The 19,817-nt window shown below is 35.8% G+C and overlaps 1 protein-coding gene across 11 annotated transcripts in view; it reads left to right on the plus strand.

Moving 5' to 3' along the window:
- The window catches only part of MGAT4C (MGAT4 family member C), a 3,121,932-nt gene that overhangs the window by 472,790 nt on the left and 2,629,325 nt on the right, over positions 1 to 19,817 (plus strand). The gene's annotated exons all lie outside the window — the stretch shown is intronic.

Here is a 19,817-nt window from a genome sequence, read left to right on the forward strand (position 1 = left end):
TTTTTATATGTTACTAGAAATAAGCAATTGGTATCACAACCTTGTAGACTGAGCTGTTATTTCTCTGGACTAAGACAAAACAGTTGTGGAGATTTGGGCACTTACTAAAGATGCCCCTGTTCAACTCATGCAGGGTGTGAGTCAGCCACAGCCCATTGAAAGGACGTCCCAGGAGCAGACCAAAGAAACAAAGATTTCTCAGGTTGTAAGGGAGTGACTGGGGATCTTCAGGAAAAGCTGGTGACTGTTGCTGGGAATAGAAGAATTGTGTTTGCCCTGTAGAGCTTACTAAAACTGTGACCCTCACTAATACAAGCAGTTTAGGAAATGGGTATGTAATAGAGAAAATATGCACAGAAACAGCAAAGGCATAGCAAGTTGCGCAGAGACAGTGAATGGAAGTCAAGATTGATCCCAGACCTGTAAAGTAGAGCTATGTAGCTCAACTTATTTTTATTTTATGTGTTTGGTTCATGTTGGGGCTGAAGAAGAGTTCTTTGACAAGTACACTCACCTAATTAACATGTTTCAGTTTTAACTATTATGTCTTATTGCAGTTACCTACATCAATGCTTTGTTTTTCTCATCATCCCTCTGTGATTTTTGTCTTTCACTTGTATTTGTGAAAAATGGTAATGTTAATATTTAATATAAAACCATGGAGCATGGAATTATTGCCTTTTACAAGCCATTGGTCCTTAATACAATGTCAGTCTGTCAGAAGCCACTGACTTTTCAGCTGAGAACATCAAAGGATTGAAAGCTCTGGAGCAGTTGTGCAAAATAAACTATTTCACATGATATTTCTTCAACAGTCTTATTCGTTGAAACACTTATTCTGATATGACTCAGTAATTCTTCTCAAGTTCTAGTTGTTCGATCAGATTTAAAGACAATATAGGCAGGGGGTAGTCTTGTAACTTACAGAACAGCAAAGTGCATTCAAGTGGTTAGAGAGAACTCATTAGACATGGGCCCTTGATATTTGCTTTGTATACTAGTTGAAAGCAAAGCTCTTGTTAAACTAAATGGCATTTCTTTGACAGGACTGTGAGTCAAAGATCAGAGCACAGACTATACACTGTTAATAAGATCTACAGGGCCTGTAGCATGAAAATTCTCTTCAACTTCCTGAACTGTAGCGTACACTCATGGCGGTGGGGAGTTTGTACCTATGAGCCTATGAGTGATATACAAATGTCATTGCTGCTAGCAGCTGTTTTTCAGGCATCCGTTTTCATTTAGTAGGTTTGAGTTTCATTTTAGTAATACCACTACCTGATGCAGAAAATGTATAAGTAAGCACCACATAATTTAAGACATATCACTTTATAGTCAGCACAGTGGCTGAACGATGTCTATTTTTCCTTGCTGTTGTTCTGGTAGGATTTTGCAGGACAGTAGTGTGTTTACACTCATGTAGCTTTCCAACACTTCATGTCTTCTTCAAACGCATTGCATCATCACTATTCTGTTAATGTATTACACAAAACTATAGCCATGATAAACACAATAATGCCCTAATGTGCTATGTAACAGGCCATGAAAACAACGTTGCCTTTGTTTGACTACTTCAAACAGTCACAGCATTTCTTATCAGTTTCATCTGTAGTCTTTCAGTTTGTCTTTTCCATTGTCTGTGTCTATTGTAGATGTTATTAACAGTTTTCAAATAAAATAGTATGATATATGATTTTCATATTGCTACCCTAAAAGTATCATTTTTAAGTAATGAAAAAATAAGGTATTTAGGAATAAGCCATAGAAAAAGTGTATTGATAAACAATTTTTTAGATTTTAATAAATAAATTATCTAGCCTACTTTTTGGTATGTAACATAATATGAAATGACATTGGATTTCACACATATTAAATGTGTCAAACCTAAATACTGTGCATATGTGTTGCAGAAAAAATATACACTACCAGTTTTAGCTGTTTTTCCATTCTCCATTCTGTCAATCTGTAAATCTTTTTGCGATTTAATACACTTTTAAGTGTTATTTTTAACATGTAAGAAGCTGTGTGTTTAAGGTGTTAAATCACTGATTAAATTAGGCACTGTATATGCAAAACTTTTCATTTGAAATTATTATTATGATTTTTTTTTTAATTTTACCAAAAGCCATCTACTGAGTTGAAAGCCAAAGCATGTGAAGGACGTACCCTAGTGTAAGGGACCTGTACCAAGCATATCTTATCTCTAAGGTCGGTCATTAGGATGATAAGTTTTTCTATAAATTAGCTGTTTACATGGTTGCTCTCCTTTCTTCAGTGTGAATTGCAAGAAACATTGTTGATGCTGTTGTTCAGAATTCAAATTGTAGGGAAAAAAAACATTTATATGCATTCTACTGACCGGATATTGGTTGAAAGGAAGAAAGAGAACCTTATGTTAGCTAGGTAATGTCTAGACTGGATAAAGATGAAATGTAATTGGTAAGTAGTTATCTTCTAAACTGCCCAATAATTTTATATTTGTTAGTGTATACTATATGTGAACACAATAATACATAACATTCTTTCAGCTACTGTTGTTGTCGTGTATATGAAAATAGTAAAAGATAACGGTAGACAAAATGCTTTCCTGTCAGCATGTTAGAGTAGAAATATTAAGGTTCGGGATGGGGAAAAGCTTAATGAGCAGACATGTACTAAGATGTGTACGGAGACATAAGTATCATCTGCTGCAAAACTCCCTGAGGAAAATGGAAGTCAAAATCATAGGCAAAACTTCAGGGAAATGTTCCATTTGGACAGAAGCATTTACAAGATAGACTGTGTAGTGGATTATTATTGAAATGTATAATGTTATAGCTATACCATTTTATATTAGGTCAAGGAATGCTTCCTGCCACAGAGAAAGATCTGTAATTGGATTTATAAATACTGACTATTGTGGAGATACAGCATTTTGTATACGAAGTGCTTAGTAAGTAAAATTACATATATTTAAGGTGAGAAGTGCACAGTTATTAACATCTTATATGTGTAAATATATTTCCAGTGAGTAATAGGCATATGAAGGTATTTTAACAGAACAAAGCCAGACATAGTAATGCTACGAATGCCTTTTCCTGGATTACACACACACACACACACACACACACACACACACACACACACACACACACACACTCACACTGCTAATCATAAACACTAACTCCAGAACTGCACAACAGTGTGGAAAGGGAAAATTCACATTTTCAGTATTTGGAGTTTTCAGTCAAATGAATGTAGAGATTGACAAGCAACTACTCATGCAGTGAGAACAGCCTTGGCACATGCAATAATGTTAGGGTTTAACCATATTAAAATAAATCACTGTCATTGGCAGATTAAAATATAAGTTATTAAAAGAAATAGCACACCCGTGTGGGAAATAATACTCAAGAAGGCATGTCTCCCTGAACAAAAAAAATTCATAATCTTTTATAGGAAAATGTTAACAAAGTAGTAAGCTTCATCAGTCATGCAACTGCAGCTTCTTATCTACATTTCTAGCTTTATATGGAATACGTTTCTTTTTACCATGTGATTTAGAAAGAACGCTGCTTCAGGCTCAGGAAGTGAACTTATTCTGTACTTTTCCATCTTTTGCAGCATTTTAGGACACACACCAACCTTCTAGAATGTGGACAGTTTCATTTTAACCCTTTATAATATCTCATTTGATGCTGAGAAAGCATCACACTCATATCATAAAACATCTTTTATACTTTAAATATATTGTACATTTTTCCAAAACCTTCAAAAACTAACTGCATTTTCACTTGCCATCTCATTTTCCTTGACACAATACATAAATGACACTTTTTCAAAGTCACTAACATGCATATTTTGTAACAACGGGTTTGACTGAGATGCAGTGAGTTTGGTTATTAAAGCTTTGGTAAAAAAAGAAAAGCAAAAATGCAATTATTATTATAATAGCAATAAGCATAATACATTTCAGCAAACTGCCTCTCCATCCTGAAAACAAATTGGTTAGCCTAGCCCATTGTAAACTATCCATTTATTTGGTATCTGACAGCTCGGCCCCTTTTTAGATGATTTCCAAATGACATAGCATTGTGCGCTCGTTTTCGGAAATAAACAGCATTCCTTGTGCACGAGCACGTACATACCTTCCTGTGACGCAAGTACGAAATCAAGTGCCATTCAGTTTTGGAGTGCTACTGCATGCATGGCACTCAGCTCTAAAGTAATCAAATTAACAGTTTCAAACATTGCATTGCTTAACACGTCTAATAGTGTAGAGAGCTTTCTCAATTCCCAAATTGATTTTACAGTCCCATAAGCAGGTAATATACTAGCCCCAGAAATAATATTATCACCAATGTCCATATGAGAAAGTCCTTTAAAAGCTGCTTGTTCTAAATCATGATGAAAAATCCAGCATTGACCTTTCCAATCAGATTTTTTACAGTCTGAGTATCTTGTATATTACAAATTTTACCACTGGGCAGGGCATCTACACGTTGAATGGCTGGAGGAACTCTTCCAATATAACAAAACCCTGACCAGTTTGCTGGCAGCTAGGGATATGCTAGAATGCTACAAATAAAATAAAAGTCTTTTAACATGACCATACCTTTTATTGCACTAATATTACATTTGCTCTTTCCAACTTCCACAGTCCCATTCTTCGCATAACAAGTATGACTCTGGACAGTCACTGAAAGTATAAGTGTAGCGATTTTATTAAACAATGTAACATTATGTCACAACGCATTTGTACTAGTACCACTGATGAAGAAGCTGTCCTCATATCAACGTCATTTACAGGTATTGGAAACAATGGGACACCTCCATCATAGGCAGTAGGTATGTGGGCACATACCCAACATTTGCCAACATTCAGAGGCTTAACATATGTATTCAGAGTGGCGTGAAATCTATTGAAATTTGGATGCCAATCTTGTGATTTCTGTCTAGATTTTTATCAGTTGTTTTATTTTTTTGTTAAAAAGTTGAACAGTACTTACAGTTTCAGCCAGGATCAGAAAATTCAGTAGTAGAACAAAAATAACAATTGCAGTCATCACGGCAGCAATCAGACATGAATCGTAAGTTGGTCGGGGTCAGAGTGGATTTTCAAAAATGACCAGGCATAAAGTCGTTTTGTGATGACTAGCTCACTGCTGCAATCCAAACACACTCCATGAAGGTTGCTGTTGTAGTTTGGCTCCCATGAGTGGTACCTAGTCACCCGACTTATGGAAAATGTCCTCTTCTGATGTCCTTGTAGTATCAGTCATCATCGGTTCTATTCCCAATCTCTCTGTTTTTTCTTCTGGTATAAGAGGAAACGGTTTATCATCAGACAAGGTTGCAGAGGATAGGCTGAAGGGAATTGATTGGCTTCCCTCATTTGGCACTGCTTTTTGGACATGGGAGATATGGATCCATGTTGGAGACCTTCAAGTCTAACAGCTGTAGCTGTGACAAGGAGCACAAGTACTGGGACTTTCCATCAAGGTTGGAGAGCATGTCATCTGGAGAAGGAATGAATGAATATCCAGTCTCCTAGTTTAACATCATGTGTTGCATCAGGATCAGGTTGGAGCTGCATGGAGATTACCTGTGAATGAAGATGCTGCAGAACAGAAATAAATCATTTACAATAAGTAAGCATTGTCTCATCGACTAATTGCAGATTGAGATTTGTGGGTAGGGGTGTGACTGGCATCCTCATAGTTCATCCCATAAGGATTTCATGAGGGGAGAATTATCTATGTGCACTGATTGCACTGCAGATAGTAAATAAAACTAAGGGTAAGGCCTCTGACAATTTTAGACACATTTCTGCAGTAAGTTTTGCTAACTTAGTTTGCAAAGCTTGATTCATTCTTTGTACCATACCTGAAGCCTGAGATGTGTGGGGCAATGATACTGCATATAAATGTTTAGAAGTTTACAAATCTGATGAATAATCTGACTTGTAAAATGAGTTACCTCTGTCTGACTGAATACAACATGGTACCCCAAAACGATGTATACATTTATATAAAATCTTCCTGGCCACTGACGCTGCATCTTTTTTAATACATAGGTATGCTTCTATCCAACCAGAGAAAATCTCAGTCAAAACTAGTACATATTTAAACTTTCCACACAATGGTAATTCTATGAAATCACACTATATACAACAAAAAAAGTCCCCACAGCAGTTTATTTTGCTGTGTGGGGACACTTACAGATTTAGAAATGTTATATTGAAGATGCATATTACCAGTTTGTATAAGATGCTGAACAACTTCTGAAGAGTAAGGGGCATGCATACCAGTCAGTCAAAATTTGTCTTATTAAAGCATTTTTTCCCAGATGGGAAGGAAAATGGTCAGCCCATACCAATTGTGGTAAAAGAGCTTGTGATGCTACTAACCTTTCCATCCGGATGGCACCAAAGTGAGTCCTGGGAATGACAGCAGCCATCACGGATCCACCTTACCCTTTCAGAGTTGTCAGCTTGGTTCTGAAAATACAACACTTCCTGCAAATTTACAGGCACATGTTCAACTTGAAGAGGCTGCAAAAAAAAAAAAAAAGCCTGAACAGGATTTAATAAAGCAGTCTGTTTTGTCACTCTATCAGCAAAAGTATTACATACTGTGAATATGAATTATCTAATCTATGAGCGGCACACTTAACATCTATCTCCCTAGGGAGAAGCAGGGCATTTAACAATTCAGTGATAAAAACAGCAGTTTTAATTTTAGTCCATGCAGAGGTTAAATAACCTGTTTCGCGCCAGAGATTCCTAAAATCGTGAACCTCTCCACAGGTGTATCTGGAATGTGTGTACACTGTAACAGTCTTTCCCTGTGCTAGCTTGCAGGCTTCAGTAATAGCTATTAATTTGGCTACTTGAGCTGAAACATTTAACCTTCCACTTCACATCATAGATTAGTACTAGGCTAACTGCCCTTGTGGACAATTTTAAACCTAGCCAATTATGCCATGTGAGAACCAAACCCTGGACCTTGTCTCTGTAAGGTAAACACCTTAACCATAATGCTAATTCCCTGCAATTGCCCAGTTAATACTACTTAGTCTGTACTATAGACCACAGAAGCGTCTGTCAGTTGTCTATCTTCCCATCTGACACATGATCCATCGATGAAGAAAATTAAGTTGGGGTTCTGCAGAGGAGTATCTCGGAGATCAGTTCTAGGAGGAAGCACATCATTAACGATGGCACAATCATGAGATTCACCTTCATCAGCAGTAGGAATAAGAGAGGCTTGATTCAAGGGAGGGCATCTAATATTTTGCAAAGATGCAGAAAGTATCATGTTTTAGTCTTCAATAACAAAGCATTGACAGTATGTGGAATTGCAACAAAAGTATCATGACCCTGAGTATATGCCACTGCCATATTATCTAACCAGGCAGTTGTGGCCATAGTGATAAGGCAAGGGGGAAATGCAGCTGCCACTGGATCAAGATTTGTACTGTAGTAAGCAACTGGTCTAAAACCATCATTTCTTCTCTTTGCTAATAATGCTAATGCTACCTTGTTGCATTCACAACAGAAATGCTACCTTGTTGCATTCACAATAGAAAAGAAAGAACAATTTAGAATAACCTGGCAGTCCTAATGCTGGAGGATTTGAAAGAAGTTATTTTAACTGAGTCAAAGCTTGTTCATGGCAGGGTTGCCATGGGAGAGGTTCAGGGGTGTCCTTTTTTCAATAGCTCTAATAAAACTTTAATTAATTCAGTATAGTTGGATATCTATTGTCTACAATATCCTGCTATACCAAGAAATGCTCCATGCAGTTCGTCTTGGTGCCATCTGTATAGCTGCAGTGCAAGAAGGCAAAATGTGTCGTACATTTTCAGAGATTAGGTGTCCTAAATACTGGACTTGCAGTTGCCAGAGCTGGGGATTAGGTTGGCTTACTTTAAATCCTAACTCAGCTAGTATAGCTAATAAGAAAATAGTATCAGTCTGACAGTTACCTAAGGAATTAGATGCTATGAGGTGATCATCTACGTACTTTACTAGGGTAGACCCACAAGGTAACTGCACTTTATCTAGCTGATTTTCCATTTCTCTTGAAAATAAGTTAGGTGATTCTACATATCCTTGGTGTAAGCATTTCCAAGTGTATTTCTGTCCTCTATATGTAAACGCCAACAAATACTGACTATCAGGGTGTATTGGGACAGGGAAGAAAGCTGAGGAAATATCAGTAATCGAAAAGGTAGTAGCAGAAGGGAGAATTGAGCTAAGGATAGTTGCAGGGTTAGGTACTATGGGAAAAGGAGCACAACTATATTATACAATTCCTCCCGTAAAACGTGCATGCTGATTGGCCAGCCCAACCAGCGTGCCCATTGTAAATCCCTCAATATACTAACGGAAAAAGGTCCGGTCGCGCAGACTTTTTCCGTTAGTATAAAACACTGTCTCGCTATGTTAAAAGAGTTTAACATAGCGACACAGGTTTAAAAAAAGCAACGGAGATCTCCGTTGCTTTCTTTAAAGCTGTCTCGCTATGTTAAACTCCTTTAACATAGCGACATATGTAAAGCAACGGAGATCTTGCGATCTCCGTTGCTTTAAAGCTGTTCGCTATATTAAATGGGTTTAACATAGCGAGACAGCTTTAAAATAAGCAACGGAGATATCCGTTGCTTATTTTAAAGCTGTCTCGCTATGTTAAACCCATTTAACATAGCGAAACAGTGCTTTTGCCCACAGCTCTGATGTACTGCGGTAGGCATGCGCAGTACAACAGAACTGCCACAGAATACCAGACAGCTGCGGAAGGGCAGTAAAGAGGCATTATACAATGCCATTATTTAAGAAAAGTAATTATTTCTTTTCTTAAATAATGTCATTAGATAATAATAACCACTTCTGGGTGTGGGTAATGCTGTATTTACCACGGTTGGCTTTGTTTGGTCCCTTGGGCTCGGGACCAAACCACGCCAACCGTGGGTAAATCCAGCATTACCCACACCCAGGCGTGGGTTATTGCTATAGTATTCACAGCTCTCAGATCTTGAAAAAATCTATAAGTGTCATTGCCAGATTTCTTTACTGGCAAAATGAGTGTGTTACAAAGACTCCTATAGGAATAATTATACCTTGCTGCAGCAATGCTGAAATAACTGGTTCAATTTCTGCTTCTGCTCCTGCAGAAAAAGGATATTGTGCTACCATGGGCAAAGGTTCATGAAGCTTTAAAGTAAATTTGTACTGGTGTAGCATCTGTAGTAAGTCCTACCTCATTGTTACGGGTTGTCCATAACTGTGACAGAACTGTATTTAGTAAGTCTACATCTGATGGCTCTACAGATAGTGTGTTGGTAAGGAAAGAAACACCTTCTACAACACACAACTGCATCACCGGAAACTCATTAGGAACATTTACATATATTCCATCCCGTGTATAGAACATTGTACATTGTTACTTATAGAGAAGATCCCTACATTAGGGAGTGCAGACGTTCCAACTTGAAAAGCATGTTGGTCCGCAAATGTTGCCAACTGAACAGGAAAAATCTAAAGAGACTCCTGATACCCCAACTCCTCACACTGAGTTGTGGGATAAAGGGGGATTTTAAGCAGCAGAGGCATTTAGCATTGATCTAGTAGCTCCAGTATCTATTAAAAAGGGGATGCTGTTGTTTTGAACTTTTATGTTTACAAATGATCCTTTCTGGTTTGCAGGTATAAAAGGAAATAACTGTGATTCTTGTTCATGACTATCCTATTTATCTTGTTCCCAAGCTGGTGGCTACCAAAGACTGTTCCATGTAGGTGGTTGTTGTCTCACATTTTGGTGGACAGTTTGCTGACCTCGTGGTGGCAGCTGATTATTAAATAGATTATTAGACTGCATCAGTGCATCTACAGGCTGCAGGAAAGGACAGCTGTCCCTCCAATGACCATTTTGGTCACAATTAAAACATGGATTTAAATTTAATCTCTGTCTCTTTTCTTGTGAATGTGGGGTATTATTATTAAACTTCTGAGGAAATGGTCCCTGTTTTTGAGAAAATCTAAATCTATTATGTCCCCCTCTTCCTCCTCTATTTTTCCCTCTATTTCTGGTAAATTGTTGGAGTTGTAGGTTTAATAATTTTTCTTGTTACTCCTCTTGGTGTTCTCGTTTTAATGAGTAAGGGTGTCTGTTAAATATTGAACCTGATTACCAAGTTCATAAAGCCCAGACCAGGTTAAGCAAACCTTTTATAGGTGGTCTCAAATGGGGGGCAATAAACCATTAACAAAAGCAGCTGAGAGACCACTTACTGCTGGACCTTCATTAGACTTTAAAGGTGTCTGTCATGTGTCATAAATAAGATTCAGTTGACTCATCCTTGCTCTACATGACTGCGTTTATCTGGGACCAGTTAGGTACTGGTGGAAATACTGCAGTAGTAGCCTGTAACAAATGAGTCCTAGCTACCTGAAAAGCCTTTATGTCCATTTTCTAGAGAATAGGGTCTGGCATATTAGTATGATCCCAAATACTGATAAAACCACAAATGACTAAAAAAACTTTTAATAGTAGATTGCAGATGTAGCATCTTTATATACAGTCATTCCTAATGATGAAGGGCTGGAAATAGTGAAAAAAAATGTGTTCTTCAGGCCTTTTTCTGAAGAACAAGTGAATCTATTTACTGAAATTTTGGATGGGTTTTGGGGTTGTCAAAGGAAAAATATACTTTAAAAATGATCAAAACACGGTAGGTTCAGGTTAAGGCACTTTAATCTTGCAGCAAGGAGACAAAAACGTGCTAATACAGAGTTTGTCTAACCAGAAACCGGAAATACTTTCATTTTTATACATTCTTAAACTGGTTATGTCCTACCATCCTGACGTAACAGATTACCACCTTTTTCATCATCATCTGCTGACCATCTTTCCCATGAATTTCTGCTGATTTATCAATTTTTATGTGAAACTTCCTGAGGAAAACAACATGGCCTTGATTACTCCCAGTTAGATACATGTTATGTTACCATTCAAGGTACTATGGCTAATTCAAGCACAATGCTAGCCGTTCATTTCTCTAATAATCCTTTGTCTACTTTATCTCTAAGTTACTACAGCTGCACAAGTTTCTATCCTTCGAACAGAGCTGTTTGTCTAAAGTCATTACATTTGTAAAATAAGGCATTGTTCATTCATTCGCTTCTGACCTAGCAGATAAACACCTGCTTCTCAAGTACATTTCCAAAAGGCATAAACATGAATATTGCTGTGCTAGCAATTACTAGGTCAGAGGGCAACTTGCAAGTTTCGGAAAGCATACTGCAGTTTTCAAAAAGCATCTTTTTCAGTCTCATATGAAACTCAATTTGTATAAAATATAGTGTATGAAAAATAGAATGAAAAGCGTATTAAAATACTTGGTTATCAATTGGCATTAAGCATACACACATTAATACATATTTTTCTAACATGGTATATATATTTTTTTGCTTTTGACAAGGAGTGGTGTGGTGAGGGGGCCTGCTATAGCCCCTAGTTATGCCATTATTTTTATGATGGGCTGAGAAAAGGAATATATTTTTAAATCTGAATTTTTTAAGTATGTAATAGTATACAAGTGTTTTATAGATGATTTATTTATTTTGTGGGATGGCACTATGGATGTACTGAAGAATTTTATTTTATATTTAAATAGTGTGACCAATTAATTGAGATTTACTTATAAAACCAAAATAGAATGTATCGATTTTTTAGATATAACAGTTTACAAATCTGTTGATAAGTTAAAAGTAAAAACTTTTAAGGAGGAGGTCCAAAGCAATGCTTATCTGTTCTTTAACAGCATGCATCATTTGAACCTTAAGAGAAATATAGTCAAAAGCCAGTTTTCAAGAATGAGTAGACTCACAGATGACCCAGATTATTTTAATACTGAATGTGAAACAGTGAAGGTTAAATTTTATGAAAGGGGATACCCCAAATTAATGGTAGACAATTTAATGGGTGATGTTAAAACAAAAAGAAGTTTGGGGTATAAGTTTAATAATAAGGTTGAGAATGAAAGAAAAGAAAAAGCGCCTAAAGAAATTAAGTTTTTTTCATTGGCTTCTTTATTAGAAAATTCAGTGGATGAAAAAAGCATAAAAGAAGCTGTGAAAGGAAACTGGAGATTTCTCATTACATTTTCAGAATTAAAAAATATTATAGGAGGAAGTCTGTTTTTTGTAAAAGGTAAAAATCTAAAGGAACATTTTCATAAAAATATTTTTATAATAGAAGTTCTAAAGTGTCAACAAAAGGCTGTATAAATGTTCCAGTTGCAATTACTGTTAAGTATATGATAGAAGGGGATAAAATCCATTTAGCAGCTAGGAATTTTGAAATCAAATTTGTCTTCCTCGTTTGGCTTTTCCCAGTTAGTGGTCACCATAGCAGAACAACTGTCCACAGAATGATTAGCAGTAGAGTTCTACAGTATTAGTTGCCAGCCCGGCACCCAGACTTCTACTGAAGACACACACACACACACACACACACACACACACACACACACACACACACACACACACACACACACACACACACACACACACTCACAGTTATGGCCAGTTTAAAGTGTTCAGTCCACCTACAGCATGTCTTTGGGATGAAACTAGAGCACCTGGAGGAAACCCACACAACTACAGGGAGCACATGCAAACTCTGCACAGAAGGCACCCCAGCTGAGAATCGAACTGGAGAGCCTCTTGCTGTGAGGTGGCAACGCTAACCACTGAACCATGATGCCCGCCCAAATTTTCAAATAAAATTATTTAACAAATACACTTGTAAGTCAAAATTTGTAGTGTATATTCTTCTACTGCTGTTGAAAATTATTGCCTCTTATTATTGCAGTGAAACAAAGCCTTTATGTTCTTAAATGTTGTCTTTAAATGTCAGTGTACCTTGTAAATACTATTAATGATGAATATGCTATTTCTGCCTTTCAAAGGCAGTAGTGACATATGTAACTCACTACAAATTTAGGCAAAGCTGTAAGGTGTTGTGTGTTGTGGGAATTTAAACTGAAAAAAAATAAATGAAAACTTTATTTAAATATAATACAGGTAAATTCTAAAAAAATGCTACTGAAATGAAAACAGATATTGAAGCAGGCAGACGCAGAACTTAATTATTATAATACGGGTTGTCTGCTTCCGTGATTAACTTAATAAGTGTATAGTCATTTTTTTCTTAAGTTCATATTGTGCACCAGTTTTTTTTTTTTTGTTCTGTATGTATTTGCAAGCTATGAGTTGAAATACATTACTGTATCCATAGTTTCTGCAACTGTCCATCACAGTCAAATCTTAGCAGTGTATACAAAAAATATCTCTTCTTTTTTCGGGGGATGAGGGTAGGGGTTGTAGGTATGTGAAACCATTACACTGACTTGCCAGAGCTAGTGTATTTATAGAAAACAATTTGAAATAAGATTACCAATATTTGGCTGACAACTTACTGGTTCATGGACAAGTGGAAGTTACATACAAACTGAAAAAGCAAAAGTGCTGATGGATTCACTGTCTAATGTGCACGACAACTATACTTTTTAACAGCAGCAAGTAAAAAATAGGGGAACTGATAGAAAAATAAATGCCAGTTAATATCCAGATGGGCAGATATATCAAACAGCATTATGGCTAGTGTAACCCTTTCAAAATGTTTACTTAACTTACAGCTTAAACAAAACTAGCAGATCTGTAATTGCAAATGTTTATTTACTTTGTCAGCTTTCGAAATAGAAATTATAATTGTTTCTTACCAAACATCAGAGACAAATGCCTTTTCTAGTGTGCATTGAAGTACAAGAGGGACACGTGATAAAACCAAATACTTTATCTTGCTAGAAGCATTTAGATTATTTGATCCTAAAGCAACATCAGTATGCGACTTTCCTTGATCACATGACAACATCTTTGCTTGTTATAGGGCACATACCAATGGCTAAAAATGATAGCCACAATGGCAGTCCGTGAATGAAGGTAACAAATAATTACTGTCACTTAATCAGAATGATTACAGTGCTGCTGTCCAATGGGAAAGATGCTTACAGTGCGTCTCAACTATTAAGTTGGTATCAGTGATGGAGTTACACTCCACATAAACGGTAAGCCTCTCATTGTATTTTTTCTGAGTTATGTTTATAAAATGCTTATAAAATGCTTTATTATTGGTTAGTATAAAGTATGCCATTTTCACTTAATAGTTTGTTTTGGAAGCCCTCATTTTTCTCTCTTTTTTTTTTTTTACAATACGAATGTTTGGTAAATGAACTAACAATGCAGTTTATTAAATAATTTATGTAGAAAATGTTCCACTAAGATGGTTCCCCTTGCACTTATTATGCACCCTCCTTCTTGGCATATATTTCTGTACTGTCTCATTTAGCTTACTACAAAGTGCCTTATGATGTCAAGATTATCCACATTCTTATCTCCCCATTTGTATGTGTGTGGTTAACTTCATCAAACATTTTGTTTAGTATCTGAGGTATACACTGTCAATAAATTGGCCAAAACTGATGTAGATGAAGGTGACAGACACCTGCTGTCTCTTAACTCACAGTTAACCATTATCAGTAAATAAAAAATGAGATAAGATTGAGGTTTGATACTAATAAATGAAATAAAATAAAAAGTAAGTAAAAAGTGCCAAACCAACACAGCTGATAGTATAAATTATTTAATAGGACAACACAAAGTAAGCACTTTCACGATTCTTCAAATTGCTTCCTCAAACAGAACAAATTACGGATATATAACACTCAGAAACCAATCAAAATCTGCTTCAGTATGGTATTGAACATAGTTTTAAGTTTATGGTTTTAGAAATGATAAGATATAGGGATCAGGGGAGGTGATGTTAGAAACTTAACAGAAGTAGCTGAACAGAAGTGGATTCTGTTTTTTAATGCAGACAGGCCACCTTGCCTTAATGGGGTTTTATCACTCTTCTGAGGGCACATTCTTTAAAACATGGATTTAGGAGTTGGATGCTGTTTTATAAATTTTATTAAGTGGGGTTTTTGACATGTATTTTGTAATAGATATTTTTTTGTGACTGTCACTTTGTGTTCTTTAATTCTTTAGGTACATTTTGATTTGACTGATTGAGGGATGGGATGGGAGGATGGCAGAATGGTTAAGGTGTTTACCTTGCAGACCCAAGGTGCAGGGTTTGATTCTTACATGGGGTAATTGGCTAGGCTTAAAATGGCCCACAAGGGCAATTAGCCTAGTACTAATCTACTACTACTAATTGGTTTTTGAGTGTTATATATTGGTTGATTTGTTTAATTCAGTCTGCAGTATGATTTGAAGTACTGTGAAAGCGCTTACTGTGTGTTGTCCTATTAAATAATTTATACTATCAGCTGTGTTGGTTTGGCACTTTTTACTTACTTTTTATTTCACAGTTAACCATTGCCTGGTTGTTGGGTCTAGTGTGTATTTGTATAAATCAAGTTAAAATGGATTACAGTGAACCTTTTGTTTGAATACTGTCAAGCATCTGAGGTGTAGACAGAAAGTGGCTAAAATTGGTGGATAGAAAGGCATGCTGGGGATGAAAGTGACTAACGGCTGTTGATGTTTTTATCACAGTTAAACAGTCATTAATCTGACTTAGCAGGGTTAGTCTGCATTGTATAAAGCCAGATGAAGTACATTATTTTGGTTATTATTTTATTACTTTTTTAATTTGATCATACCCATTTATCTGAAGTGTAAATACTAGTGCTTATAACTAGTAATCATAGATGCAGTCTGTGGATGAAAGTGAGTGGCCCCTGATGTTGTCCATCATGGATCAACAGTCATTTGTATACCTTGGCAGGACTAATGTATGTGTTTTTGTGAAGTAAGTAGAACTTTATTACTGATACCTTTATTTTATTTATTTTGTTTTATCAATCAGGCATTTGATGTGTACACAGCGAATAAAGTGGTTATAAGTAGCCTGACTCCATGGCACATTGGGTTGGAGCCTTACTGTGACCCAGGAAAGTGGATTCAGTTAGCTATTCCAACACTGAAGGATACAGACAGGGAGGGGAAAGAGTAAAATGGCTCAATTCTCTCTCTTACAGAGTAGAAAGAGGTTAGCATGCACTCAGGGACACAATGTATAATGCAATCTCCTTGATGGTGACCATAGAGCCTGCCTCTTGTGTTGTGAGAAGAGGGGCAAGGTTGCTTGGAGGAAATGCCTGTTGTGGAAGTGAATAGATGTCACTGATGAATGGCTGCTTGCATGTCTTTCCTCAGCACCTAGACAAGTCAGGGCTAGGGAAATAATTAGAAAAATATGAACTGCTCCTGATAGCTGTCTAAATGACAGCCCCTTCCAGTTGGCCATTACTCAAGTTAAAGGAAACAAATTGACTGATTGCCCGGTAGGGGGCTGATGGTTGAAAATCAATGGAGTTAATAATCTTCAATAAATAAATAAATAAAGTGGCTTTAACTGATGAATACTTAGGCAAACTAAGGATGAAAATGATTAACACCTGCTGACATTTGATCACAGGTAAACAGTCACTGATGTGGTGTTGTAGAGACAATATCATTACAGTATGTCTGTGTATGTGGGTGAGTTCATAGGTGTATATTCGGCTAAGAAACACCTTATAAGCCTAACTGTGCAACCCAAATGTGAGCCACAAATTTGATCTATATAGGGGGTGATTTACTGACTATTTCTGTCTATCAGAATACAAATAAATTAATATCAGAGATTTTATTTGTGGACATTTGTGTTACCTATTCGTAGTCAAAGCAGGTGTACCCTAGCAGGATGGGTATATATTTCTATGGCACACTGTGGCAGCACATGGTCGTAATTAGTGTTTGTGGTATTTTGCAAATATGATGAAGATATAACCATTGTTTTGAAGGTCCTGATGTTACTTTATTATTTTAAATTCATGACATCCTTACTGGAAATGTCTTTTCACAGCAAATATGTACAGTTTTTTTTTTTTTTTTTAACATAGGCAAATAAGTACCACATAAAGTCATGAGTATTCCAGCACAATTTAAAAGTCTGCATTATAACTATTTCCCACAGTGGGGTTCATTCTATGATGTGTCATCACTTTGGAAGTGAAACTAATGTCAGAAAATAATGCATCCTAATTTGTCATTGCATCAAAAGTAAAATTCAAGTATGTTTGAATTTTACTTTTGATGCATTGACAAATTAGGATGCATTCTTTTCTGACATTAGTTTCACTTCCAAAGTGATGACACATCATAGAATGACCCACACTGTGGGAAATAGTTATAATGCAGACTTTTAAATTGTGCATCAAAAATAAAATTCAAGTATATGGTGTCTAATTAAAGGAATTTATAGGTCACATGATTTATGACCCTCCCCATTTATATTCATATGATGACAAACATTAAAATAAGATGAAGTTGTGTGTGTGTGTGTGTGTGTGTGTGTGTGTGTGTGTGTGTGTGTGTGTGTGTGTGTGTGAAATTGTCAACTAAGAGTATTTTGCAGGTAAGTATCACAACATATTTTTTCTGAGAAATTTACTAGAAAATGTTAAATAGTTTTAGGCTATAAACCTATATTCTTCTGGTCTTTTGCCATTTAGTTCACGAAGATGACAAACACAGTATGCATGAGAATCATATTGCTAAAGTGCTCCTATGAAATCATAGGTACAATACAGTTGCTATTTTGGAGATTTTAAATGTAGCAGAAGAATTTTTAATGCACGCTGAGTGGCATGCATGCATTCAAGATTATATCATTTCTTTGTTTATTTATTCATAAAATGTGTTATATAAAGGTTAGCATTGACCTGTCTTGTCCTGAAAATGTTACAATGTAATGAAGCAATGAAATCATATTGGCATTCAAAGTATCAAATTCATATCAAAATGAACATCAAACATTAACAAAGTGAAACATTAACAGAACTATCAGTTTACACCACAAGTGCAGTTATCCATTGACTTTTGGCTAAAAACAACAGCAACAACAAAAATATTATCAAAATATTATCAAAAACATTCATATAAAAAGGAATAGCATTTTCATAAAAGGTGATATTTTTATTGTATATGTTATAACATAAAAATGCCATTAAAATGACTTTTTCATTAAAAGCACAGTTGCTTCATTACCTTTGAGTGCAGGAATACAGTCTTTATTGTCTTTGAAGGTAGGAGCACATCTTAAGGGTGTTTTATTTATGCTTTCACAATTAACATATCCAGATATTAACATGAATGCCAATTTTTGAGAATACAGATAATTATATACAGGAAGCAAAACAATTGAAAGCAATAAGTAGTTTTTCTATGCCAGCTCTAAAAATGTTGAAAGAATCTGTGAAGCTGAGGGAGTAGCCTAAACACGGGTTTCATAAACATAGCCCTTTAGTTTTTGCTGGTGGGTTCATAAAAAAATAATAATTGTTCCCTGTTGTGAGCAAAATTGTATATTGATTAGCTAACTCAGCTCTGCTCTCAATTTCCTTATTGCCTGCTTAGAATTAGTGATGCCATCACAAACAGGAAGTAAAGCCCTGTTTGTTGTTTTTATACAAGTGCTGCTTTAACAGCTTAAAAATCACATTTCTTCACCAGAAATTAGTTTAGCAATAAAGAATACCACCAGTAATGCTAAGACAAGTATTTCTACATACTTCATTTTGAAAATTCATTTAATTTCGCCTTTAATATAGCTACTGAATGCAGGTAGTGTTCTTCGCCTGTTTTATTGTGAAATATTTTTATAAGAAGTACTATCTTACAGTGCATGTTCCCTTATTAATAAGATAGCATAATAATGACAAATATTTGAGAGGAAAAAGCAAGCCCTGAATTTTATTCATCAAAAATAAATTACATCATTTCCCCTGAATGTGTATGTATGCTTAAATGTAATATCTATTTCTGTACAATGCACCTCATTGTATATTAGTCTTTCTCTGATAGCTAGTTTCTACGTAACACACACACTGTTTCTTGGTTTTATTTTCGTATTTGTTTTATTTTTATATTGTAGCTAGGCAGAAGTATATACAGTGTGAATTAAAAGAGATGGCATATAAATTACCGTGAAGCTGACTGTTCTGGTACTTTAAGGTACACTACAGCTATATAGTACGTCATCTCTTTTTTTTACTGTATCCTCACCATATAGAAACAATGTAACTGCCTTTTCATTTTATTATACATTGTTTGTAGTGTAGAAAGTACCTGACTTTATCTTTCTTTTCTGGCAAGCATGTCACTGGACCCTGTCTCTGTTTTTTATTTTGGTATCTGCTGATACATTCTGAGTATCTGTATAACTGGTCAAATCAATCCCTCCCTCGGGAGACACAAGATGAATAGGGTTTCATGCCATATCTAAGTGTGGTTTGCTGTACATACTAAAAGGAAAACTACATCAAGATGTATGGTACTTACTTATTCTGAAGAATCTGTCTAAGAAATGTAAAACTACTCATATTTACCAATCCAGGAGTTTGGGGCATCGGTATATTACAAGGCACATGCCACTAAACATTATAAATAACTGTGGGATTTTTTTGTATCTACTGTGCATACTTTTAACAGCTTTTTTATACTTACAAGTGAATATTGTTGTGCTTCATTTACATTAATTGTGTTATGTTACTCATATTTATTGTTAACTAGTTGCTATGGTGTCAGTATTTTTGTTATGTTCTTATCTTAACACATTGTTATTAATTTGTGCTTAGAGCTGAACCAGAAAATAGTCATCAGAGATCAGTGTTTCTCCCTGGTTAATAGACTCACATAGATAACTAAGCAAATGTGTATA

This window comes from Protopterus annectens, chromosome 11.part0, assembly GCF_019279795.1.
Source record: "Protopterus annectens isolate FY-2018-M chromosome 11.part0, PAN1.0, whole genome shotgun sequence".
Lineage (NCBI taxonomy): Eukaryota > Metazoa > Chordata > Ceratodontiformes > Protopteridae > Protopterus > Protopterus annectens.